This window comes from Diceros bicornis, chromosome 5 (genome assembly GCF_020826845.1).
Source record: "Diceros bicornis minor isolate mBicDic1 chromosome 5, mDicBic1.mat.cur, whole genome shotgun sequence".
NCBI lineage: Eukaryota > Metazoa > Chordata > Mammalia > Perissodactyla > Rhinocerotidae > Diceros > Diceros bicornis.
Window position 1 is genome coordinate 62,957,748 of NC_080744.1, and position 26,874 is coordinate 62,984,621.

The following is a 26,874-nucleotide window of genomic DNA, read 5'->3' on the forward strand; positions in this document are numbered from 1 at the left end:
TGATAAGAATTATACATAGAGGTTCCTAAACAGTTACCTGCAAGCTGGGTTCAGCACATTGTTCTTTCATTGCAAGAAAGTGATAGCCATTCTGTACTGCATATACTGAAATGTTATTTTTTCCTTAAATGTTGGACAGAATTCACCAGTGAAGTCATCTGGGCCTGGAATTGCTTGTGGCTGCACATAAGGTGTTGGTCTGAGGCTGCAGGCAGCTGAAGGCTTACCTGGGGCTGACTGGGATTTCCAAGATGGCTCACTCACACAGCTGTTGGCTGGAAGTCTAAGCTTCTTGCCTTGTGGTCCTCTGCTTGAATGTCCTTATGACAGCAGCTGGCCTCCTCCGGAGAGAGTGATCAAAGAGAAAGACCAAGGAAGAAGCTGAAGTGCCTCTTACGACCTAGTCTCAGAAGTCATACGCCGTCACTGCTGCCATATTCTCTTCGTTAGAAATGAGTCACTATTCCAGCCCATACTTAGGGGGAGGGGAATTAAGCTCCACCTCCTGAAGGGAGGTGTATCAAAGAATTTGTGGACGTACTTTAAACCACTACAACTCTCTTGATTTTCCCCCTTTGTGACTGGGAATCTGCAAAAGACAAACCAAAGTCAGAGGTTTAGTCTGTGGTGAGCAAACGGACAGATGAATATTGCTCCCTCAGTCTTGGGGTAATTCATACAGAATTTCAACCTTCCAACCTAACCAAATAGGTGCTCCCCCAAAACGCTAAAAGGATGGAGTGGAGGTTGGGTCTGAGAGAGCCAGATTCCTTCTTTCAGCTTTCCAAATCTGTCTTCCAAATTCACCCCTTGTGAATATGCAGTGGCCAGAGGTAGCTTTTCCCAGGGCATGCTCAGAGAGAGGGACACCAGTAAGGATGAGTGCTGAACAGGGAGAGATGCATTTGGCTGTACTCACCTGGACTAATAGGTCAGATACAAGCAGCAGATGGTAAGACCTGAGTAAGAAGTTAGCTGGTTCTGTTCCGCTGCTGCTTGGCAAAGACCAGCCACAGATGGTGTGTGTGAGGCTAGGAGGAGATTCCAGTCTTGGGATCAAGCAAGCACCAAAGCCTCCCGCTGAAATCCTCTGAAGCACCACAGAGAGACGTGCAGGATCCATGGGCAGAACTGTAGGCTTGGATCTCAAAAAACAGGAACCATGGTGGTTCTGGCTCTTAGCGCATGATGTGAGGAAGGGAGCACTTGGTACCAGATGGAGAGGTTGTGAGAACAGAGCGTGACTGTCAGGCCACAGAGTGAAGCGTTGTGCCGTCAAGACAGATGGTGAGAGGGGTGCCCCCATCTGTGGTGCCTTACTGCCTTTTCAGTACTCAGCCTGCCTGTGTCCCCTTCACATAGGGCCTCTTCAAGAGCTGCTACTTCCAAAGTATTTTAATTTAGAAGTCAAATGTAAGTGTTCCAAGATTTAGTCCAGGCTAAGAGCGCTTCATATCTTTTCTTTTTCTCACATTTAGAGACACCCTGATTTCTGATACACTAATTAATAAGGAAATCATAAAATGGTATAACTTATGAAACCAGGCATTGGAGAGAAGATGCCACATAAGGATAGAATCAAGAATAGAGTTTTCTTTCCAGTACATTCCTGCCATTAAGACACCAGTGCAAGAGCAGAGGAGGTGGGAAACAGAAAACACAGATTTCTGCTTCCAGATACAGATCGACTATATATGTCATTACCCTACTAAAGAAATTCAGTGCCTTTGCTGGTATCACCTTTAGACGCAGGTGGGAGGGGCCTGCCTTTAAGGGGCACTGTTCTGGCCCTTCTCCAGCTGCACTCCTACATACTGAGCAGGAGCCCACCAAGCCAAATGAATGTGCCACCCAGAGATGACTTTACCTCTTCAGAGCTGGCTCCAGGTACCCAGAAGCCAGAATTCTCTGCCCAAATGGCCCTGAGCCTGCATCCAGGGCCTGTGTGGGCTTCTCCCCTAGATCCTGAGATGTTACTCCTGGACCCATGGAGTGCCAAGAAATGACAGTTTTGTAGAGGAAAAAGTGAGACTGGAGCTTGGACATGTAGGTTCAAGTGCCCATCGGTTGGTGGGGGTGTACCTTGCCGTGTGGGGCTGAACCGGCTGTGGGAAGCCAAGGGGGAAGACGGCTCTGTGTGGGCACCATTTCACCCTGTTTCAGCAGGGAACTCCGAGAAGTCCCAGAATTCTAAGTTCAAACCTCATCTTCCAAGTTATTATGAAAGTATATTTGTCAAGGTAAAAGAACACAATTTTTAATTTCACAGATTGTTGACTTGGTTTATAACTTTTACATATTTAGACATTTGATATGTGGGCCTCCATATGTAGCCTTTTTGTGGGCCCTACAGATGTTATGGTTGGTTCTGGTTCCCCATGTGATACAGAATCAAGTTGAATCAGCTTGCTCTGGTTTTTAAGGCCTTTTATTATTGGCTCGTCTCTAATCTTACCTCCTACTCTCTTGTGCCGGAATCTTCTATCCACCAAACTGGTCAACTTGTAGCCAGGCTCCGTCCACATCCTTTTCTCTGTGCTCAGGTTCGTACTATTTTTCTCTGAAAGGCCTCTGTTTCTGCCCTGCATTTGTATGGCCCAAGCTACTGTTTTAAGACCCAGCATCATAGACGTGTCTCCTCCCTCTGGACTTTTCTAACAGCTTTTGTCTAAGCCATTTGTTGGCACTCAAAGTATACAACCGTGTGTGGCCATTTGTCTTATTATGCACAAGGTGTGGCTATAAGATAAGGAAAAACTAATATGCAACAGTTTTCAAACCAGGATGGGAGACCAAAAAAAAAAAAAAAAGTCAGAAGAGTAGCTAGAAAATCAGGAGAATGTAGTTAGGCAGGTACCGAGGGAGGAGATGGCCAGCATTGTCAAAAGGCTGCAGAGAGTCCATTGGGAAAGATGCCCCAAAATAGACCATTAGTCCTTTAGGAAAGAGGTCTTTTGTGACCATTGAGAAAAGAGCAGATTGTGTGGGTGAAAGCAACATTGTAGTGGGAAAAATAAGAGATGAGAAAGTAGAGACAGGAGATACACTTGAATGTTTCTCAAGAAGTATGATTCTGAGAAGAAAGGAGATAGAGTAGCTTGAGAGAGTGGAAGAGGTAGGGTGTTTTTGTTCTGTTCAGAGGACAGGGGAGACGGAGTGTGTATGTGGGAAGAAAGAGCTAGATTAGAGGGAAAAATTGATAATGGGGAAAAGAAAGGATGGGCGATTAAACAAAAGCTGGGAATGGCTGAGATCCAGTGCACAGGTATAGGGGTTAACCTTGATGAGGAGAAAGCTCACTTCTTGCTGTGGGTAAGGGAATGAGGAGGGGACTATGAATCAAGGCTACAGAATAGGCATAATAATGAAGAACTGGACTTAAGGGGGAAGAGATTGATTGGTTGTCATTGTAGAGGAAAGGCTAGGGAAGCCTGAATTTTCTGGGGCGGGTCCAGATTCTGTATATTTAAATATCACATTCTTCATTCATTCCTTTCACATTTATTCAATGCCCTGCGTGTGCCAGACACTAGGGTCTGCAGAGATACGACTTTTCATGTCATTTTGGAATTTGTTATATTGGTGACTCAAGTGAGATTTACTTTTTACTTTTCTAGAAGGCTTTGAGTAGAAATAAATGCACGAATCAGAAAAGAGTCCTTTGTCAGACCAGACCAGATGCGGTTTGGAAAACACGAGCATCTCAATGGCGCCCTGTTTGAGGTGGAGAGGGCGGGGAAGCCGAGATAGAGAAAGGGAGTTTTAGACCCGGGTAACCCGAGTAGGAAGCGCCTTCAACCAGGAAGATGCCAACCTCTCGCGCGCTTCAGGCCGCGCAGTAACCAAGGGTAACAGCGCCTCAGCCTACACCGGTGTAAACACCGCCTTCTTCCCTAAACCAGGTGTAGCTACGGAGGCTGGGCAGGACCAGACACTGGCCAAGCCTCACTATTCAAATTCCCTTCCCGCAAACGCCCACTGCCTCCAACTACTACTTAAGATTACTGGACCTTTTTCCCTAGTTTATTGATGAGGGGCGGGAGTCGGGGAGAAGAGCGGGCGGGGCGAATCACCTTTCCTATTTTACAATTGGTCTTAATAGGCTCCAAGTCCCGCCTCCCTCGCCGTCGCCGACAGGCTCTCTGGGCTGTCACTCGAGCCGTCGCAGCCGCCCCTCGCCGGGACCCCGCCCCTCGCCGTGGCTGGGATCTCGCGGGAAGAGCGGCGGGCAAGCCTGTGGCTTGGTCTCCTGGCTGCGCGCGGAGCGGGAGGGTTCTCCTCACACCAGCGCTTCCTCGGGGAGAGGTTCGAGTTGCGGCAGCTGGAGGCCTGGGCCGCCCCTTCGCTGCCGCCTGCTTCTCTTTTCTCAGGGCTCCCCGGTCCGCTCGCCCTGCTTCTCTGCCCAGGTGAGGAAGCCCGGAGCGTGTCTCCGCTCAGGAGCGGTCGGGGAGCGGGGACACGGAGCAGCCGGGGCAGGCGGGCTCCGACGGGGGCGGCTCCGGGGGCAGCGCGGCGCTGCCTGGTGGGCGCAAGGCTTGGCGGGCTTCGGGAGTGCGGGGGGCGAGGAGGCAGTGCGGTGGGATCCGGGTGCGTGAGCCCAAGGGCGGTGTAGCGGGTGCTAGGGCTCCTCGGGGTGAGGGGGCGGTTTATTGGAGGTCCTAGGGCTCTTCCGGCTTGGGGTAGGGGTGGGTGGCGGCGTTGAGGGTCCCGGGTCCTCGGGGTCGAGGGAGATTTATCAGGGTCCTGAGGTTCCTTCAGGTGGTATAGCGAGGTTCCGGGACAAGGGGTCCTTTTATCGGGGTCCCAGGCTCTTTGGGGGCAGAGAATTCAGTTTAGCAAGGTCCTAGGTCTCTGAAGGGGCAGATCGTTGAGGTCTTGGGGGTCCTTTGAGCTGGAGTGGGCGTCCGTTTCGCATTCCTGTGATGAAGAAGCAGTATATTAGGGTTCTGGGGAGAGGAGTCTATTCATCGGGGTGTCTGGGTGAGAGGGCGATGTATCTGCGTCCTGCAGGGGCCGGGGCGGCGGTGGTGGGCTGCTGGGGGCAGAAGGGTGTACGGCGGAGACCAGCGTCTTTACTGGGGTTTTTGCTGTGCCCAGAGGGGGGCGGTAACTTGGCATGGTCTCCAGTCTTTTCAGGGGCGACAGGGCGAGTTCGCAGGTCTCTGGGTGATTTCGAATGGAGGGCGCGGCTCTGCAGGCGTTGGGTCGGTTCGGGGAGGAAGGGGGATTTAGTGGCATCTTGAGCCAGCCCAGTAGACAGTCTGTGGTGGTCAGCGTCCTGGAACAGGTCTCTTTCTCTCTAGATGAGATTTACTCAGTGCTTAGTTGGAGGATTGATCCGTTACGCTGCCTAGTTGGAGAAACAGTGGGTTTGTTCTGCAGTTTTCTTTTCTCTGCCCCGGGACCCTGTCGGGGCGTGCTGGTCTCGCTGCTCTGGGAGCAAGAGAGCGGCAGCACCTTAGGTAGGCATATAGACTGTAGATTCTTTAGGTGGCAGATGTGCTCAGGTTGAGCGTGGAATCCGCTGAGGATGGGGAACGCTGTGTGGTTTTGGCTTCCCATTCTAGGTGGTCTGCTTTGCTGATCCTGCATTATGAGATCTGTCCTGAAGTCTCGCCTGAGTGTTAGGCAGAGTCAGGTAGTGCTGGGAAGTGTGTTCTGGCTTCTCTCTGTCCTTTGAAAAGCATTTGTGGCGACGGATAACTTCAAGTTCAGCCTCCAAATAACGTTGGAATTTGAGGTCCCAAAGCTGGAGCTCTGCAAAAGTGTCATTTGAGACCTGTAAGGATGGCTAACAGAGCTCTTTTATAGAATCCTGCTTAACAGTTTTATTGTAAACGTACAGTTAGTCTTGAATCTTACAGAGTTCTTGGTGACTAGCCCAGACTTAGGTGGTATTCAAATAAAATGACACGTATATATATGTATACGTGGTTTTAAAAAAATGTATAGGTCAGAAAGTCTGTGCATTTGCCTGACAGTTCTGCTAATTAGGTAGCTACTTGGTCATAGAGGCCTGTAAATGAAGTCTAATGTGGCAAGCAGTGGAGCCCGTACTCATAGTAATTCTATTCTGTACTTTTGGGTAAACAGACAAATTTGAATATTCCAAAGCAAAGAATTTGGCCTGCCTTAGTCTTTTTCTGAGTGACGGTTCTTAAAAATGTCATTTCTTTTGATCTTCGAACCGGGAAGATTAGGGATAATGTACTTAATCCCTGAATTTTGCAATCATTTTAAAAAACAAGAGAATCCTACGTAGCAATATTTAACTCTTTGGGGAACTTAAGTTTTTCTGTTTTTTGTTTTGGTTATAGTTCAAACCAAAATGCCTGATTGAGTTTTATACCTATCAAAACTGATCAGTTGAGCAGACATTTATTTGTAACTATGGCCAAAAAACTGTAAGCATACTTTTTTTTCTCATTTTTGAAAGACAAATGATAAATTAGGCAAATTTCAATAACTTTTTTAAAAGCAGCTTTCCTAATTTCTAAGTAAACATACTGATCAGTCAGCAAGTATTTGATTATCTTGCTAGGTGTTACCGCACTGGAGGTACAATGATTCCAGCTCTCATGTAACCTACATTAAGAAAGACAACAAATAAATAAAATAAATACATAAAATAATTGAGATGCTGATAAGGAAGAAATAAGCAGAGTACTTGGGGTTCAGCTCACTTTGTTTTTTATAACCCCTGAATGATAATATAATTGATGAGTGTCGTGATAACCAGAAACCCAGCAAGATACTGATCTACCTTCAGAATTATTAAAGAAAGATTAAATTATGATCCATAGAGTTTGAGTGTTGAATATGTATTGACTCTTTAAGGATTTGCACCTTTTGTTATGTAAGCATAAAAAAGTCTGTAAGGACACACATCAGTTTTTCCAGTGTTTGGGAGATTCTTCAGGAGAGAGTTGCAGAAGCATGGAAGACAGCTATTAATTTTATGCTTTTATATTATTTGAATCTCTTTCAGTGAGCAGACATTACTTAAATGTAAATTAGAGACGTCTAAAAATTAAAACATTTTGGTCACTGCGCAAATTTGTGAAATGTTCAGTATTTGTAAGGCTTTCTGTCCGTGTTGCCACTTCCCTTTATTTGTGTGTACTAGTAAAGGAGAAAATGTATTTCAAGGATCTAAAAATTATAGGGGTGGAGTGAGGAGCACAACCAAATAAAAAGACTGAGACCTAAGTAGAATGTTAAAACATGTTAAAGATGTTGGATATTTAATTATATAAAGATAAATTAATCTTAGGCCTTTCTTTTTCAAATTTAATTGTTTCCTGAGTTTGAGAAAGAAAGTTTTTAGACTCCCTGGAGAATAATAGGGTGTGTTTTTGTGGCAGAGGAGGAGGTGTTCTTATTGTGGCACAAGACTTCAGGAAGAGATTTCTTTTTGTCAAACGTGCACATCTAAGAGATACGTTTTTCTTGTGAGGCGTATGAAACATAAAAATAGTTTTATAGTTCATTATCACACTGCTGAAAATGACAATACCAGAATGTCTTTTGGATTATCATTCAAAATTCTAGAATCATAAATGTGATATACTAAAGCAGTTTCTTTGAAAGGAAGTCATAAGACATGAATTCCAATCTTCACTGTACTACTACGTGACCTTACGTAATTCTTTGGTCTCTCAGGGCCTCAGTTTCCATATATATAAAATTAAAGTAAGAGACGTCCCTGTTAATAATCAATATAAGCTCTAATTCCAGGGATTCTATTGCATTGGTTTTTAAGTTGCAGATCTGCAGTATTCTATGCACAAAAAGGGGTAGATACCATAAGAGTAGCTAGTTCTCAGGATGCACCTGTTCCATGTAATTTTTATATACCATACCTAATTTTAGAAGCCTCTTCCTTTTTAAGATGTATAGGAAATGGTTAATTCCACAATATACATTCATGAAGGTAAATGATTTTTCCCTTTTGATAATTTAGCTTTATCTATTAAAGCATTATGATTTTTATTTCTGATCCATGGTTCTATAACAGAATATCTATATGCTAATGTAATGTCCTTATTTAACTCTGGGTATAGAATGAGGTTGACCCCTTTAGTGTTTGACCCTCTTTAATCCATCCTTTACACTATTGCCAAGGTGATTTTTCTAAAATGCAAATTTGTTCAATGCTTCTTTCTTAAAACCCATACTTCTCCGTTGCCTACGGTGTCTACTCCTAACTATCGTTACAAGGCCCTTCATCTGGCTCATCTCCTGCATTTCCCCCACCACAAATCGCAAGCTCCAACTGTACTAGTAAAATCAGTTCACTGAGAGAGCCATACTGTTTCATGACTCGGAACCTTTTCACATATTCTCCCTGCTGCATAGAATGCTTTTCCTTTTCCTGTCTTGTTGACAAATCTTTTACTGGTTTTTCAGGATACAACTTAAGCACTATCTGCTTTTTAAATTTTCTGTGTCCTCTGGTTTTCCCTCTTCCCACCCCACTGGATTATTCACTCTCTATGTCTTGTTCATTTATTCTCTCGTGTTTATTAGTATGCTGTAATTATTTATGTCTGTCTCCTCCTGAACTCAAAGGCAAGTTTAGGGCCAGCCTCGGTGGCCTGGTGGTTAAATTTGGCGCTCTCTGCTTCCGTGGCCTGGGTTCGGTTCCCGGGTGCAGACCCACACCAGTTGTCTGTCAGTGGCCATGCTGTGGCAGTGGGTCACATACAAGAAGGGGAAGATTGGCAACAGATGTTAGCTCAGGATGAATCTTTTCAGCAAAAAAAAAAAAAGGGCAGGTTTATATTTGTCTTATTACTTTTTGACTCTCTATTGCTTATTTTACACCATTGGCTCTCATTACATTTTTGAACTCTCAGTGCTAAGATTAATGTCTTAATGTATGAGATGAGTTAAGCCCAAATCTCAGTCTTGTCATATTTTTCTAAAATTTTGGGCTTTCTAAGTTATCTCTTTCCCCGTTTACCACAAACTGACATTAGATCTATATTTCTTATCTTCATATTTAAGACGGGAGACTCTCTGCACTATAGGAGTTAAAGGTTACTCTGTTAAACTTGCAGAAGAGTCTTGCAGATTTTTAAGGCAGCCTCTAATCCCTATATCTAAAATTGCTAGGAGGGTTTTGAACTAGTTTGGGTATTTCCGGTCTTGGACATAAGTGATTTGGTAGATATTTTGCCTCGACTGCTTTCTACACGGGAAATGATTGTTGCCAATGTGTGCGGGTTTTTATATTGGCTTAATAACTGCTCTACATACATTGCCTTTAATTTTCAAAACAAATCCTGACGATTTTGTAACTTACTTCAGGGTCATTGTTTACCAAGGAGCAGGCTAGGACTAGATCCAGATCTATCTTACTACAGATTCTATGCTTTTTTAAAATACTACACTGCTTTCTGAATATGACTGCTTATTCAGTGTATTTTAAATTATTAATAGATACTTTATTCATTTTATAAATTGAAAAACTGTAGGGTTTATCCATTCCATTTTTCAAAAAAAGCTAACGTAGAGAACTTGAGATTGATTGAACTTTAGAGATCATTTAATCCGACTCTCTCATTTAGCATACAAGGGAACTGACTTACGCAAGAGTAGGTGAATGACTTGCTCAAGATGGCACAGCTAGTTGGTTAAGATTTTCTTTGTTAAGCTAGTTGTGAACATTGGTGTTTTAAAACCATTATTCAAAAGGAATACTAGGTGCCTGATTTTCTCCCCAAGAAAAAAAAATGCCCAGAGTGGCTTTTAGAAAAGTGACGTTGAGGATCTCAGAGACTTAAGGACATGGCTCAGAGAAAATCCTGATTTTGGATTATGACACATAGAGACACCTCAGTGCCTTTACTCACATATTTCCCTAGTCTTGGTTTCTTCCTTCCTTGTTTTTCTTGTTGAAAATCTATTCACGGTTTACTAATTTTATGCCTGATGAAGTTGTTATTAGCATTAGCCTTACCAGTAACCATTTAAGTGCTAACCATGGGCCAACTCCTAGGGATACAGAAAAGCATAAAAGCTAGTCACTGCCCTGAAGAGAGATAACTGCTCTTCTGACCTCCATCATAGTAGATTAGTTTTGCTTATTCCTGAACTTCATATAAATGGAATCAAATCATTTCTTGTATGTCTGATTTTCTTGTTCAACATTATGTCTCTCAGATTCATCCATGTTTTTAAGTTAGCAGTTCATTCTTTTTCATTGCTGTGTAGTATTCCATCGTATGAGTATATATTTTTCTATTCTATAGTTGGTAGACATTTGGGCATTTTCAGTTTTTAGTTCCTAGGAACAAAGCTGCTATGAATAATTTTGTACCTGTCTTTTGGTGAGCATAAGGATTCATTTCTTGGCTAAATAACTAGGAGTTAACCTCATCTCTCTCAATAGATAGATAGATAGACAGACATAATTCTTAATCCCACGTGGTTCTTAGCACATGCTAGTGATCATTAAATGATTGAAGATAAATTATTAACTAATCATGTAGTATGAGATTATCTCAAACTTATTAACAATATTGGAGAACAGTTTCTGGTCCACCCTTTTTTTTTTTTTAATATCTGCCATAAAACTTATAGCATTTAACTTTATCTAGGCCCTACACATTTCTCTTTCCTCTTGGTTTGCCTTTTTTTAAAAATCATATTCTTTATTACTTGCTCTCCCTCCTCCAGAAGATGAGAAAAATATGTGCAGAAAAGAGAAAATTCAAATTAATTAATTTCAAGGTGTGAATTTCAGAACTGGTTGGCTATTTTCCTATATATTTTTCTACTATTCCATACAGTTTGAAACCAGTTATTCATAGCATGGGTAGAAAATCTGTTTTTGATTTCTATCATGTGTTAATAACTTACATTTTGGGATATGTCAAGCACAGGCTTTCTTTGATGGCCTTAAGTAGTTTGAGAAATGGCTTTAGTTGGTGAAGAGTGCAAATGACAGCCCCTATAATAAAAGAAGAAATATTGAGAAATATTTTTCTAATTCTGGAAGTGTTTTCAGTTCCGTTTTGAAGTGACTTCTAAGCAAAGACTTTAAAGATGAGTAGGGGGCCGGCCCCGTGGCTTAGCGGTTAAGTGCGTGCGCTCCGCTGCTGGCGGCCCGGGTTCGGATCCCGGGCACGCATCAACGCACCGCTTCTCTGGCCATGCTGAGGCTGCATCCCACGTACAGCAACTAGAAAGATGTACAACTGTGACATACAACTATCTACTGGGGCTTTGGAGGAAAAATAAATAAATAAAATTTAAAAATTTAGAGATGAGTAGGAATCAAGGTGGATGGATACCCCATCAGGAGTGGGGTAAAAGAGCGCTGTAGGTAGAGAACTGCATTTACAGAGAGAGAGCAGGGCACATTGGGGATCTGCAGGCAATTCAGGAGGGCTACAGCAGTGGCTTTCAAACTAGAAGGTGCGTATGAGTCTCCTGGTGGGAGTGGGTTCATAAATTTGGAGTTCTAACATGTTCACAGGTGAGGGAGATGCTGCTGGTTCTAGGATTGTGCTTTGCAAACCCCTGGGCTAGTGAGAAACCCCTGGGAAGCAAGTGAGAAGGAAGTAGAGAGTGAAAGCAAGGACTGTATCAGGAAGGGTCTTGTAACCAATGTAGGGAATTTGGATTTAAGGCAGTGGTAACCCATTGAAGGGTGCTAAGCGTAATAGTGGCCTTGTGAGATTTATGATTTCCAGTGGGTAACTAGTGGTGGAAATAATCGTTAGGGGTAAATTCCATCTACCTTTGAAACTATACAGATTAGTTAATGTCTGAGAAATGATAATTTACAATTAATTCATTAATAAGTATTGTTTTTCCCACTAGCAGAGTCAGTCTATTTAAAGGAAAAGTTTGGTTATATTTATTAATTTAGATGTTATATGTTAGTTTAATCAGTTCCTTCTTCCAGGGATATTATTTATCCTAATAAGTATTATTATTTAACTCATGATTAAATTATTAATTCTGTTTGATGGGATTTGATTTTTCTGTTCGTATTGTACCATATGATAGTCTGAAGTTTTCCTTTTTATTGTATTGATTTAAAAATAAGCTAGCTGGTAGTGCTTATTGTATGGTAGGAATGATCTTAATGATACATAGTAATTAGGGTTAGTTTGTCATTGGCTTCCATGAATGTTATTAATTAGGTTTTAACTTAATTTATTTCAGCTGTTTAATACCGCATCAGTTTTGCAGTATTATAAACTGAAGAATAAATGTGTGGGGCTGGCCCAGTGGCGTAGTGGTTAAGTTCTCGCATTCTGCTTTGGCAGCCCAGGGCTCCCGGTTCAAATCCTGGGCACGGACCTACGCACCACTCATCAAGCCATGCTGAGGTGGTGTCCCACATAAAAGAACTAGAAGGACCTACAACTAAGATATACAACTATGTACTGGGGCTTTGGGGAGAAAAAAGAAAAAGAGGAAGATTGGCAACAGATGTTAGCTCAAGACCAATCTATTCCTCAAAAAAAAAAGAATAAATGTGTGTGCATGTGTGTATATATATATAGCTTATATTTTTTCCCTTGATTTTATAAGTTCTAGTTCTCAGATAAGTTCTCAATTTAAAATAAGTTTAAAATAAGTTCTCATTTTAAAAACCTGGAGAAATACAAAAGACAAAAATCTAATGCCTCAACTCAAATATAAGCATTGCTAACACTTTGATATACATTCCTCCTCCTCCATGAATATATTTATTCATTGTAAATTCATTGTTTATCCCCCCAGCAAGCATTACATCATGAAGGTTTTGCTGCTTTATTAAAATTGTTTCAAAACCTATTTTTTTTTTTTTTTGGTGAGAAAGATCAGCTCTGTGCTAACATCTGCCAGTCCTCCTCTTTTTTTTTTTTTTTGCCTGAGGAAGACTGGCCCTGGGCTAAGATCCATGCCCATCTTCCTCCACTTTATATGGGACGCTGCCACAGCATGGCTGGCCAAGCGGTGATCAGTGCGCACCCGGGATCCATACTGGTGAACCCCGGGCCACCGCAGCGGGGTGTGCGCACTTAACCGCTTGTGCCACTGGGCTGGCCCCCAAAACCTAATTTTTAATAGCACCATAGTATTCTATTGAATGGATGTATAATGATTTAACCATTCCCGATTATTGAACATTTTTTTTTCCTCTACTGATAACATTGATGAAAATGTGCGTAAATCTTTCTCCATACTTGATTGTTTTCTTAGGATCAGAATAAAAATGTTCAGTCAAAAGGTAAGACCATAAAAAAATTAGATATTGCCACATTGCTTTCTAGAAAGGTTATGCCAATTTATATGCCAGTATTCAGTATTAGTTTTAAAAACCTTTTCTAATTTGATAAGCAAAAATGATCTTACTTTAATTTGTATTTCTTTGATTATAAGTAAAGGTAAGTATTGTAAGTTGTTTTTAAAACAATTACATAATAAAAGATTTTTAAAAGAATGCCTCATGCATTATCTTGTAAAGTAAAATATTTTAACTAGAATTAATGTTTTATTGTTGTAGTTTTTCTTTTTAATACATAAATTAATTTTTTGAATAGTTATTACAAAAACATACAAAATTCAAAAACCAAACAGTTGCCCTAGAGGCAACCACTGTTATCAGTTTCTTACGTATACTTCCAGAGGTACTGTATTGTAGATCATGTGTGTGTATGCGAAAACATTAGACGAATTATGGAGAACGTTCATTAAAATACTGTCTAGTTCGGATGTGGTATTGTGTACTAAATTGTGTACTAAAAATTAGAAAGGGTCTAAAAATGATTAGTATCAGGCTACTGGCCCAGAAGGAAGGAAAGCAGGGTCTGGTAGCACTTGGCAGTAATTTTCTATAAGACAAGTTGCCTTAGCTCTTTTTATTATTGGATTGATTGTTTGACAGTAGCACTTCTGCTTATGGTACCGATTCTGTAGTACCGTTCCAAAAAGGAAAGCCGAGTTTTTGAAAATTATACAGTTGATACCTGAAAGAAACTCTTTAAAGTACAAGAGCTACTTGGAGGTATTTAGGAGAACATTTAGGGGAAAGATATCTTATTCTTAGGTATTTTAGAATTTCTTGGCTTGGCAGTTATAGTTTTAGCAGAATTTGTATAACTTTGTTGGTTAACAGTGAAAGTTTGAGCTTAAATTATTGCAAATAAAATTCATTTTCCTAAACTCTTATTTATCTAATTTAAAAACCAATCAGCCATGATATAAACATATTTTGTAAATACATTTTTAAAAAGATTTTCATGCTAATAGTATAGTAATAATTTGTCTCATACATCAAAGAGCTTTTTGAGCTTTACTTAAATACCACTGCTAAGTACGTGGTTTCAGCAGTAAGAAGCAGAGGTTTTAACTGATTCTATAGAACTTTAATGCTTTAGGGAAAAGATATTTGCTTTTGGGATAGATTTTTTTAAGGCCCTTGTTTCCAAAAATGAAATTTTTGGATGACTATTGTTTGCTGAATACTGACTCTCTGTGTGGCCCAGGATAAGTAGAGGTATTTTGAGAGTTTGTATTTGCTGGAATTCATGTCTCCTATTCCAGATTGATTATAAGACTGTAAAGACTGCTAAAGAATTTGTACCTAATAATGGTTGGTAATATTTGAGGAGTTTTAAAAAAGAATTTATTGGGAGTGGGAAAAGATCATCTTGATTTTTAAAAAATGTTTAATCTTGAAATAGATATATATTTATAGGAGAATTGCAAAGATGGTACAAGAATTCCCATATACTTTTCACCCAGCTTCCCCTTATGCTAACATCCTATATAACCATGGTACACTTATCAAAACTAAGAAATTCATCCTGATTTTTTCAAAGAGAATTCAAAAAACCTTTTTTTTTGAACACCTGCTATGTTAAAAAGAGTGTTTTAACTGAAGTATGTACAATGTTGGAAAACACGTAAAGGTTGCAGATAATAATCAACTGGTAAGCTTGGTGTCATTCCTAAACAAATTCTCCGATTATTGAACACATATATTGTTGGTACTTAAAAAGAAGACACTGATCACTAGGAGCCGGCGTGGGTTCACAGAGAACAAGTTGTGCCTCACTTTTCTTACAGGGTAAGTAAACTGGGAGGTACATCAGGAGATACCCTGGCCATAGTATAGCTAGAATTATAGCTACATTTATTGGATTTTTAATTTTGTCCTGGCCGCTGGGTTAATGCTTGACTTAGATTGCCTCGTTTAGTCCTGTTTTACAATTACGGAAAGGGACCCCCAAGGTAATGCAGATAGCATTTGACAACCCTTTTTGATATCTTTGTAGACAAGATAGAGAAATGTAGTCTGAATAATTAAATAGATCGGTGGATTTGTAACTGATTAATGGGCTGATGGTAAAGCTGAACTGCAGTTCTTAGTGGTGTGCCTCAAGATGCTGTCTTCCCCCATGTCCTGTTGAAGATATTTATCAGTTACTCTCACAGTTGGGAGGGAGTGCTAGTATATTATGTAACAGAATTAGGATCCTTCCCTACCCCTGCTTATTTTTAATAATTAGAGTGACAGACTGTGTCTAAGAAAATATTTTTTATAATAGTTTTATATTTGATGTGTATATATTTGATAGGGACAAGCAAAGCCCTATAATGGAATCTTTTTTAAAAAACGTACACAGATTCGGAGTTGGAGACTTGGAGGGCTAGCAATAGGTTTTTTTTTTTTTTAAGTAGATGTGTGCCTGGGTGTGTCTTCTTATTTGTCTGCAGTTGGTGAGTCAGTGGTTTATTATAATTGCCCCAAGGCTAGCACCCATTTAAACAACATTATTTTGAAGCATGTTGTCCAAAACACAGTTGATTATCCTTTTCTGGTCTGCAGTTAGCTTAGTATTCTCAGTTCTGTTTGCCACATTTTAGGGAGGACATTGCTAAACAATTTATTCAGAAGAGATTATTCAGAATGAAGCAGTGTCTTGAGACAGATACTTGAAAAATAATTGAAACATTTGAGATTTTCAGCCTGGAAGAAAGAAGACTTTTAGTGGAGTATATGGTAATACTTTTCAAATTGGGTAATTGAATGATCTTTAGTATTCTTCCTGTTTCAAATCTGTGATTCTGTGAAACACGTGAAGGAATGGCATGTGGAAGAGGGATTAAACATATCTTTTGCATCCCAGGAGGATATAACTAAGAACAATGAATGAAAGTTAGAGGAAGGGAAATATTGGTACATAATGAGGATGTTTTTAACAATTGAAATGAAGATAGAGTGGGCATTCTCTCATTGAGGCATTAAAGCCTGTGTTGAGTAGGGTTTAATCAAGCTATCCTCTAGGGACTTTTCCAACTCCAACCTTTTTTTATTTCTTCATGGATTATAATTCCCCACAGTGAAACTTTCTCTTGGGTATATCACTTATTCTCAACACCTTATGATTTCATATAGTATCAAGTGTTAGTAATAACATAATGTTATTATTTTTATAATGCACATTTAAACAACAGCAGAGCATTTTTCACTTGCCAGATTGACAAAAGATTAAAAAGTTCAATAATACACAATAATGGCAAATATGTCTAGAGTCACTCACTTTTGTACATTATAGGCAGGAATGTAAATTTGTGCAGTTTCTTTGGAGTACAAGTTGGCTTTACTTATTAGAATGATAAATGTTCATACCTTTTTTTTTAAACATTTACTGAAAATTTAATATAGCCATATGATTAAGATATATCATTTTACCAATTACAATTTCATAAGTAAATAAACTGAAGCTCAAAGAGTTTAAGTAACTTGCTGAGATCAACCTGTCAGTATAAATCTCGGTAATCTAAATCCAAAACCCATTTCTTCCTACTAAGCTATGCTGTTTCTCTAAATAAGAGTAACTAATTACAGGATAACGTGATAAGTCGTTATACAGACATTTATACAAAATGGTTTCCACTATGTTATGATGCATTTTATATTTTAAGCTTTTCAGATCATGTGCTAAATACCCTAACACAGTGTTTCTGAAATTACTTCTGTTAAAGGATAAGCCTTTTTCTTTAATTCCCAGTATTTCATGGACTAATACACTTGTAAAAAACAAAATCAGAAACTTGGATGTGACTAATGTTAAATTGCTACAGAAGTTTCAAAACACTCTCAATTTCTATATTAATGTGATAACAAATGGTAACAGACAATGGACTTGCACCTCTCAGTGGACCACTTTTTCATTGCTTCAGGAAGTCCAATATGAATAAGTTGTAATCCCTACCTTCAAGAATCTTACAGTCTATTTGGTGAGTTAGAACTGTACTCAGTTCACTATAATGCAAGGTATAGAAAAATAAATGCTAATAATAATAAAACAAGACTTCATAGATTTTGTAAACACTTAAGTAATATTTAAGATGAATATGTTCCCAGAGATCGGGACTAGAAAGGAAGAAAGGAAGAGTCCGTCTGCTGGATGAAGGTTTGTATGCTTGGAAGGGATTGCAGTCGTGATTAGCTCTATGTGACTGGCGACAGATATTAGTTTTGAACCCCAAATCAAAAGGTTTGGGGTTGATTCCTGTTACCCCAGGATTGGGGTAACAACAGAAGATTGTTGACCATCTTCTGTCTCATGAATGGTATCGTAGCATCAACCCTGGGAGGAAGCAGAGGGTATTAAATGCAGAGACAACTTGGTGGTAGAGAACAGCTCCACATGGCAGCCACCAATTTCTTTGTGATCCCATTTCAGGGGTCATGAATGTGTTAGGTCATTCTTTTTTTTTTATTTTTTGTGAGGAAGATCAGCCCTAAGCTAATAACATCCATGCTATTTTTGCTGAGGAAGACCAGCTCTGAACTAACATCTATTGCCAATCCTCCTCCTTTTTTTTTCCCCCCACCAAAGCCCCAGTAGATAGTTGTATGTCATACTTGCACATCCTTCTAGTTGCTGGCTGTGGGATGCAGCCTCAGCATGGCCGGAGAAGCAGTGCGTCGGTGCGCGCCCGGGCTCCGAACCTGGGCCGCCAGTAGTGGAGTGCGCACACTTAGCTGCTAAGCCACGGGGGTGGCCCTGTTAGGTCATTCTTAATGCTAAAGTAGAAATAGCCTTTCATAACTTTGCACTTCTAATTTATTAACATAATTATCATAATTTACATTTTCAGGTAGCAATGCTGACAAAGCTAATGAATGGAGCAAATCGCTCTGTGGTGTTGGAGTTTGTGCTCCTAGGACACACCAATGCCTGGGAGATCCAAGTTGTCCTCTTTGTGTTCTCCTCCACGTTTTTCTTTTTTGTTTCTCTAATTTTTTTTTTATTGTGAAATTTTTGTTGTACATTATTCTTTATCAGTCACCATATAAGTGCATCCCTCCACCCCTTGTGCCCACCCCCCACCTCCCTAGCCCCTGGTAACCACCAAACAGTTCTATCTGTCCGTGTGTTGGTTTATCTTCCACATATGAGTGAAATCATGCACTGTTTGTCTTTCTCTTTCTGGCTTATTTCACTTAACATAATACCCTCCAGGTCCATCCATGTTGTTGCAAATGGGTTGACTTTGTCTGTTTTTATGGCTGAGTAGTATTCCATGGTATATATATACCACATCTTCTTTATCCAATCATCAGTCGAGGGACACTCGGGTTGCTTCCACGTCTTGGCTATAGTGAATAATGCTCCGATGAACATAGGGGTGCGTAGGCCTTTTTGGGTTGTTGATTTCAGGTTTGTTGGGTAGACACCCAGTAGTGGGATAGCTGGATCATAACGTATTTCTATTTTTAATTTTTTGAGGAATCTCCATACTGTTTTCCACAGAGGCTGCACCAGTTTGCACTCCCACCAGCAGTGGGTTAGGGTTCCCCTTTCTCCACAACCTCTCCAGCATTTGTTGCTTTTTGTCTTGGTGATTATAGCCATTCTAATGGGTGTAAAATGGTATCTTAGTGTGGTTTTGATTTGCATTTCCCTGACGATTAGTGATGTTGAGCATCTTTTCATGTGCCTATTGGCCATCTGTATATCTTTTTTGGAGAAGTGTCTGTTTGTTTCCTCTGCCCATTTTTTGATTGGGTTGTTTTTTTTGTTATTCAGTTGTGTGAGTTCTTTATATATTATGGAGATTAATCCCTTGTCAGATATATGGTTTGCAAATATTTTTTCCCAGCTGGTGGGTTGCCTATTCATTTTGATCCTGGTTTCATTTGCCTTGTAGAAGCTCTTTAATCTGATGAAGTCCCACTTGTTTATTTTTTCTTTTGTTTCTCTTGTCTGAATTCCATGTCGGAATTCAAAAAGATCCATTATGGCTGGTGATGAATAGTGTACTACCTATATTTTCCTCCAGGAGTTTTATAGTTTCAGGTCTCACCTTCAGGTCTTTGATCCATTTTGAGTTAATTTTTGTGTATGGCAAAAGAAGATGGTCTACTTTCATTCTTTTGCAAGTGGCTGTCCAGTTTTCCCAGCACCATTTATTGAAGAGACTTTCCTTTCTCCACTCTATGTCTTTAGCTCCTTTGTCAAAGATTAGCTGCCCATAGATATGAGGTTTTATTTCTGGACTTTCAATTCTGTTCCATTGATCTGTGTGTCTGTTTTTGTACCAGTACCATGCTGTTTTAATTACTATCGCTTTGTAGTATATTTTGAAGTCAGGGATTGTGATTCCTCCAGCCTTGTTCTTCTTTTTCAGGATTGCTTTAGCTATATCAGGTCTTTTGTTGTCCCATGTGAATGCTAGTATTCTTCTGTGAAGAATGTCCTTGGGATTCTGATTGGGATTGCGTTGAATCTGTAGATTGCTTTAGGTAGTATGGACATTTTAACAATGTTTATTCTTCCAATCCAAGTGCATGGAATCTTTTTCCATTTCTTTATGTCATCACTGATTTCACTCAGTAATGTCTTATAGTTTTCATTGTATAGGTCTTTCACATCCTTGGTTAAATTTATTCCTAGATATTTTATTCTTTTTGTTGCAATTGTAAATGGGATTGTCTTCTTGAGTTCTCTTTCTGTTAGTTCGTTGTTGGTATATAGAAATGCAACTGATTTCTGTAAGTTGATTTTGTACCCTGCCACTTGGCTGTAGTTGTTGATTATTTCTAATGGTTTTCCAGTGGATTCTTTAGGGTTTTCTATATATAAGATCATGTCATCTGCAAACAGTGAGAGTTTCGTTGCCTATTTGGATTCCTTTTATTCCTTTTTCTTGCCTAATTGCTCTGGCCAGAACCTCCAGTACTGTGTTGAATAAGAGTGGCGAGAGTGGGCACCCTTGTCTTGTCCCTGTTTTCAGACGGATGGCTTTCAGTTTTTCCCCATTAAGTATGATGTTGGCTGTGGGTTTGTCATATATGGCCTTTATTAAGTTAAGGTACTTTCCTTCTATACCCGTTTTGTTGAGAATTTTTATCATAAATGGATGTTGGATCTTCTCAAAAGCTTTCTCTGCATCTATTGAGGTGATCATGTGGTTTTTATTCCTCGTTTTGTTAATGTGGTGTATCACACTGATTGATTTGCGGATGTTGAACTATCCCTGTGTCCCTCATATAAATCCCACTTGATCATGGTGTATGATCTTTTTAATGTATTGCTGTATTCGGTTTGCCAATATTTTGTTGAGGATTTTTGCATCTATGTTCATCAGGGATATTGGTCTGTTTTTCCTTCTTAGTATTGTCTTTGCCTGGCTTTGGTATCAAGGTGATGATGGCCTCATAGAATGTGTTGGGAAGTGTTCCATCTTCCTCTATTTTTTGGAACAGTTTGAGAAGGATAGGTATTAAGTCTTCTTTGAATGTTTGGTAAAATTCTCCAGAGAAGCCATGTGGTCCTGGACTTTTATTTTTTGGGAGGTTTTTGATTACTGTTTCAATCTCTTTACTTGTCATTGGTCTATTCAGGTTCTCTATTTTTTCTTGATTCAGTTTTGGGACATTGTATGAGTCTAGGAATTTATCCATTTCTTCTAGATTGTCCAATTTGGTGGAATATAGTTTTTCATAGAATTCTCATAATTTTTTGTATTTCTGTGGTATATGTTGTAATTTCTCCTTGTTCATTTCTAATTTTATTTATTTGAGCCTTCTCTCTTTTTTGCATGGTGAGTCTGGCTTAGGGTTTGTCAATTTTGTTTATCTTCCCAGAGAACCAGCTCTTTGTTTCATTGATCCTTTCTACTGTTTTTTAATTTCAATTTCAATTTTATTTCTGCTCTGATTTTTATTATTTCCCTCCTTCTGCTAACTTTAGGCTTTGTTTGTTCTTCTTTTTCTAATTCTGATAGGCATAGTTTGAGGTTGCTTATTTGGGCTTTTTCTTGTTTGTTAAGGTGGGCCTGTATTGCTATGAGTTTCCCTCTCAGGACCGCTTTTGCTGCATCCCATATGAGTTGGTACGATGTATTTTCATTTTCATTTGTCTCCCGATATGCTTTGATTTCTCCTTTAATTTCATCAATGATCCATTGGTTGTTTAGTAGCATGTTGTTGAGTCTCCATAGCTTTGTCACTTTCCTGGTTTTTTCCTTGTAGTTGATTTCTAACTTCATGGCATTATGGTCTGAAAAGATGCTTGTTATGATTTCAATCTTCTTAAATTTATATAAGCATGCCTTGTTTCCCAACATATGGTCTATTCTTGAGAACGTTCCATGCGTGCTTGAGAAGAATGTGTAATCTGCTGTGTTTGGATGGAGTGCTCTATATATGTCTCTTAAGTCCATCTCATCTAGTTTTTCCTTTAGGTCCATTATTTCCTTATTTGTTTTCTGTCTGGATGATCTGTCCATTGATGAGAGTGGGGTGTTGAGAGCCCCTACTACTAGTGTGTTGTTGTTAATATCTCCTTTTAGGTTTGTTAATAGTTGCTTTATGTACCTTGGTGCTCCTGTATTGGGTGCATATATATTTAAAAGTGATATGTCTTCTTGGTGGAGTGTCCCTTTTATCATTATATATTGCCCCTCTCTGTCTCTCATTACCTGTTTTATCTTGAAGTCAACTTTGTCTGATATAAGTATGGCAACACCTGCTTTCTTTTGTTTGCCATTAGCTTGGAGTATTGTCTTCCATCCTTTCACTCTGAGCCTGTACTTGTCTTTGGAGCTGAGATGTGTTTCCTGGAGGCAGCATGTTGTTGGGTCTTGTTTTCTAATCCATCCCACCACTCTGTGTCTCTTGATTGGAGAGTTCAGTCCATTTACATTTAGGGTAATTATTGATATATGGGGGCTTGTTGTTGTTATTTTATCGCTCTTTTTCCAATTCTTTTGCATTTCTTTTGTTTCTCATCCCGTGTGTTTCGGACTACCAATTTAGTTTGGTAGTTCTGTATGGGGGTTATCTTAGTTTTCTCTTTCTTTATCATGTGTGATTCTGTTCTGATTATTTGGTTAGTGGTTACCATGAGTTTTGTATAAAAAATCTCGTGGATGTGATAATTCATTTTTTGATGGCCTCTTACTCGCTTAGACTAAGTCGATTCGATCCCTTTCCCCTTCCCCTTCTAAGTTATCGTTGTCGCATCTTATTCCTTCTTGTGTTGTGAGTTCATGTTTAACGTGATGAGGTTTTATTTATGCTTGGTGCTTACCTTCCCTTGATCTTTGGTTTTATATTTAAGGGTTTGCTCATCTGTTTTGGTAGAGGACTGCAATTTTTCTGGTTTTGTCGACCTATTTTCCTCCTTGTTCAGAACTTCAAATCACCTTTCTCTTTTTTTCCTCAGGGATGAGGGCCTTCTTGAGCACTTCTTGTAATGGGTGTCTTGTGGCAATGAACTCCCTTAGCTTTTGTTTACCTGGGATAGTTATTATTTCTCCATCATATCTGAAGGATATTTTTGCTGGATAGAGTATTCTTCGCTGAAAGTTTTTGTCCTTCAGAATTTTGAATATATCGTTCCACTCTCTCCTAGCCTGTAAAGTTTCTGTCAAGAAATCGGCTGAGAGCCTGATAGGAAATCCTTTTTATGTTATTTTTTTTATCTAGCTGCCCTTAATATCTTTTCTTTGTCATTGACTTTTGCTAGCTTTACTACTATGTGTCTTGGAGAGGGTCTTTTCTTGTTGATATATTTAGGAGATCTATTTATTTCATTCACTGGTATTTCCAGCTCCTTCCCCAGGTTTGGGAAGTTCTCAGATATTATTTCTTTGAACAAGTTCTCTGCTCCTTTTTCCCTTTCTTCTCCCTCTAGAATACCTATAATCCTTATGTTGGATTTCCTAATTGAATTGGATATTTCTCCGAGAGTTTGTTCATTTCTTTTTAGTCTTAGTTCTCTTTCCTCCTCCGCCTGGAGCATTTCTGCATTGCTCTCCTCAATATTGCTAATTATTTCCTCCATGTTGTCATCTCTGACGCTTAAGACTTCCAGATTTGTCTTTATCTCCTCTATTGTGTTTTTCATCTCTAAGATTTTGGATTGTTTTTTTTTTACAGTTTCAATCTCTTTTGTGAAGAAACTCCTGATTTCATTGAATTGTCTGTCTGTGTTTTCTTGTATTTCATTAAGCTTTTTTATGATGGCTATTTTGAATTCTCTGTCGTTAAGGTTATACATTTCTGCTTTCCAGGTTGACTTCTGGGTGCTTGTCATTTTCCTTTTGGTTTGAAGATTTAATATATTTTTGGATGGTGCCTGTTGGTGTTGGCTTACTTTTCCTCATAGTGAAAATATACGGTCACAAAACTCTCTTGCTGTCGCTGGGTGGGGGTCAAGGGCTGTGTATTCTGGCCCGCCTCAATCTACTGGCACTCTTGCCAGCCTCTGGCTGATCTGAGGCGTGGTTGAGTGGAGGCTGCTGAGAGGGAAGCCTGGGAACAGCTGGAGCTGGAGCATGGGAACAGCTGAGACTGGAGCACAGCTAGGCTGAAGCACCTGGGGCTTGAGCGTGGGTGGGTTGAAGCGGCTGCAGCTGAGGTGCCACTGGGGCAAAGAAGCAGGGGCTGGAGTGCTGCTGGGCCAAAGAAGCTGGAACTGGAGTGCGGTGGGCCGAAGTTGCTGGCGCCAAGTCATTTGGGGCCTGAGCGCAGGCCAAACCGAAGCTGCTCCTTCCACTTCCTCTGGGGATTCCAGCACCTCTGTCCTCGGGTGTATGGCTGCCTGGGTGCCTCAGACCTCCCCTGTGTTGTGTGAATAGCTTCTGTTGGAATACAAATGTCCTTCTTGTTGTGTCTTAGGAGGGAGAGTTCAATGTGGGAAGCTCACTCCGCCATGATGCTCAAATGTTCATACTTTTTTGACTCAATAATTTTGAGTCAAATTTATCTTTGTTCATTACGGTATTAATTATATTGCCAAAAGCCCTAAATGACTCTTAATATGGGTCTGGTTAAATAAATGATAGTACAACCACACAATGGAATGTCACAGCCATAAAAAGAAAGAAAAAACGAGCACTTCTGCATGAGCTCATCTCTTAAGACATATTATTGGGCAAAATGTAAGTTGCAGGACAATGTTTATGGTATGCTGACACAACTGTAAAAAAGCAACTTATGTATGTGTGAATGTAAGTTACACGTACATAAGCACATTAATAAACACATTTGTGCTTCTGTGCATAGATTTTTCTGGAAGGATATAGGAGAAAGGGAGCAGTTGCTTCTGAAGAGGGGCTAGGAGGTCTCAGTAAGATTTTGGTTTAGTTTGCTTGTGTGCACTTTCATACTGCTTGAATTTTTTTTTCTTTTTTTTGGTCAAGAGTGTATTATAAACATTTTTTTTTTATTTTGAAGTAGTTATAGGTTCACAGGCTGTTCCAAAATTAGTACAGAGGCCCCTTCATCCAATTCCCCTCAATGGTAACATCTTACATAACTATTAGTACACTATTAAATCTAGGAAATTGACCTTGGTAAAATCCACAGATCTTATTCAGATTTCACCAGTTTTACATGTACTCGTTTGTGTGTGTGTGTTATTCTTTACAGTTTTATCACATGTGCAGATTTGTGTAATCACTGTCACAATGGAGATACAGAACTGTTCTATCACGAGAAAGATCCCTGTGCTATCCCTTTATAGTCACGTCCATCCCCCTAACCTCTTGCAACCACTAATCTGTTCTCCATCTCTATATTTTGCATTTCCAGATGTTATAAAAACAGAATCATACACTTTGTAACCTTTGAGACTGGCTTTTTTTACTCAGCATAATTCCCTTGAAATCCATCCAAGTTGTTGCATGTATCAATAGTTCCTCATTATTGCTGAACAATATCCCATGTTATGAATGTACCAGAGTTTGTTTAATCTTCACCTAGTGGTGGACATTTGGGCAGTTTCCAGTTCTGGGCTATTACAAATACAGCTGCTATTAACATTTGCGTACAAGTTTTTGTGTGGACATGAGTTTTCACTTGTCTAGGATAAATGTCTAGGAGTGTGTATTGCTGGGTAATTTGATAAGTGTATGTAAGAAAGTCTAAAGTGTTGTTTAAGAAACCACCAAACTGGGCCGGCCCCGTGGCTTAGCGGTTAAGTGCGCGCGCTCTGATGCTGGCGGCCCGGGTTCGGATCCGGGGCACTCACCGACGCACTGCTCCTCCGGCCATGCTGAGGCTGTGTCCCACATAAGCAACTAGAAGGATGTACAGCTGTGACATGCAACTATCTACTGGGGCTTTGGGGGAAAAAATAAACAAATAAATAAAATCTTTAAAAAAAAAAAAAGAAACCGCCAAACCGTTTTCCAGAGTGATGTACCATTTTACGTTGCCGTCAGCATTGTAGGAGAGGTCTAGTTTCTCTATCTTATTTAGGTTTGGTATTGTCACAATTTTTTATTTTAGATATTCTAATAGGTGAGTGGTGGTATCTCATCATGGTTTTAATTTGCATTTCCCTGATGACTAATGATGTTGAACATATTATTATATTTGCCATCTGTATATTCTTTTTGGTGAAATGTCTCTTCGTGTCTTCTGCTCATTTTTTAATTGAATTTTTTGTTTTTTACTGTTAAATTTTGAGAGTTCTTTATATAAAGGACTCATTCTACATATAAGTCCTTTGTCATATAAGTGATTTGTAAATATTTTTCTATTTCATCTAAGTTGTCAGATTTATTGGCGTAAAGTTGTTGGTCATGTTTTCTTATACTTTTAATACCTACAGCATCTGTAATGGTGTCACTTCTTTCATTCCTGATATTGGTTATTTGTGTCTTTCTTTTTTTCTTCATCAGTCTGTGTAGGGGTTTATCAATTTTATTTCTCTTCTCAAAGAACCAGCTTTTGGGTTCATTGACTTTCTCTATTATTCTATTTTCTGTTCTGTTGATTTCAGCTTTCATCTTTAGTATTTCTTTTCTTCTGCTTGCTTTGGCTTTAATTTACTCTTCTTTTTCTAGTTTCTAAAAGGTGGAAACTTAGAACATTGATTTGAGACCTTTCTTCTTTTCCAAATATAAGCATTTGAAATTTCTCTTTAAGTAGAATCCCACAAATTCTGATATGTTGTGCTTTTCTTTTCATGCAGTTAATAATATCTTCTAATTTGCTTCCCTCCTCCCTTTTTTTAAACCCATGAATTATTTGGAAGTGTGTTCTGTGATTTCCAAATATTTGAGGATTTTCTTAGGATCTTTCTGTTATTGATTTCTAATTTAATTACATTGTGGTCAGAGAACATACTTTGTATAACTTGAGTCATTTTGAATTTATTTAGCCTTGTTTTATTGCCCAGAATATGGTCTGTCTTCATAAGTCTTCTGTGTACTCTTGAGAAGTATGTGTATTCTGTGCTATTGAGTAAAGCTTACTTTCAGAAATATCAGTCAGATCAAGTTGGTTGATAGTGTTGTGTTGTCCAAATCTATTATATCCATGCTATTTTTTTTTTGCCTGTATTTTAAATCAATTTTTGAGAGAGAAGTATTGGAAATTCTTAAAATAATTGT

General features: G+C 39.4%; 1 protein-coding gene across 3 annotated transcripts in view; it reads left to right on the forward strand.

The window, feature by feature from the left end:
- Positions 1-4,225: 4,225 nt before the first annotated feature.
- The window catches only part of GLCE (glucuronic acid epimerase), a 134,925-nt gene continuing 112,276 nt past the window's right edge, over positions 4,226-26,874 (forward strand). For all 3 annotated transcript variants that reach the window (XM_058541948.1, XM_058541947.1, XM_058541951.1), the window contains exon 1: positions 4,226-4,406. The gene's annotated coding sequence lies outside the window, so the exon portion shown is untranslated. The remainder of the gene's footprint in view (positions 4,407-26,874) is intronic.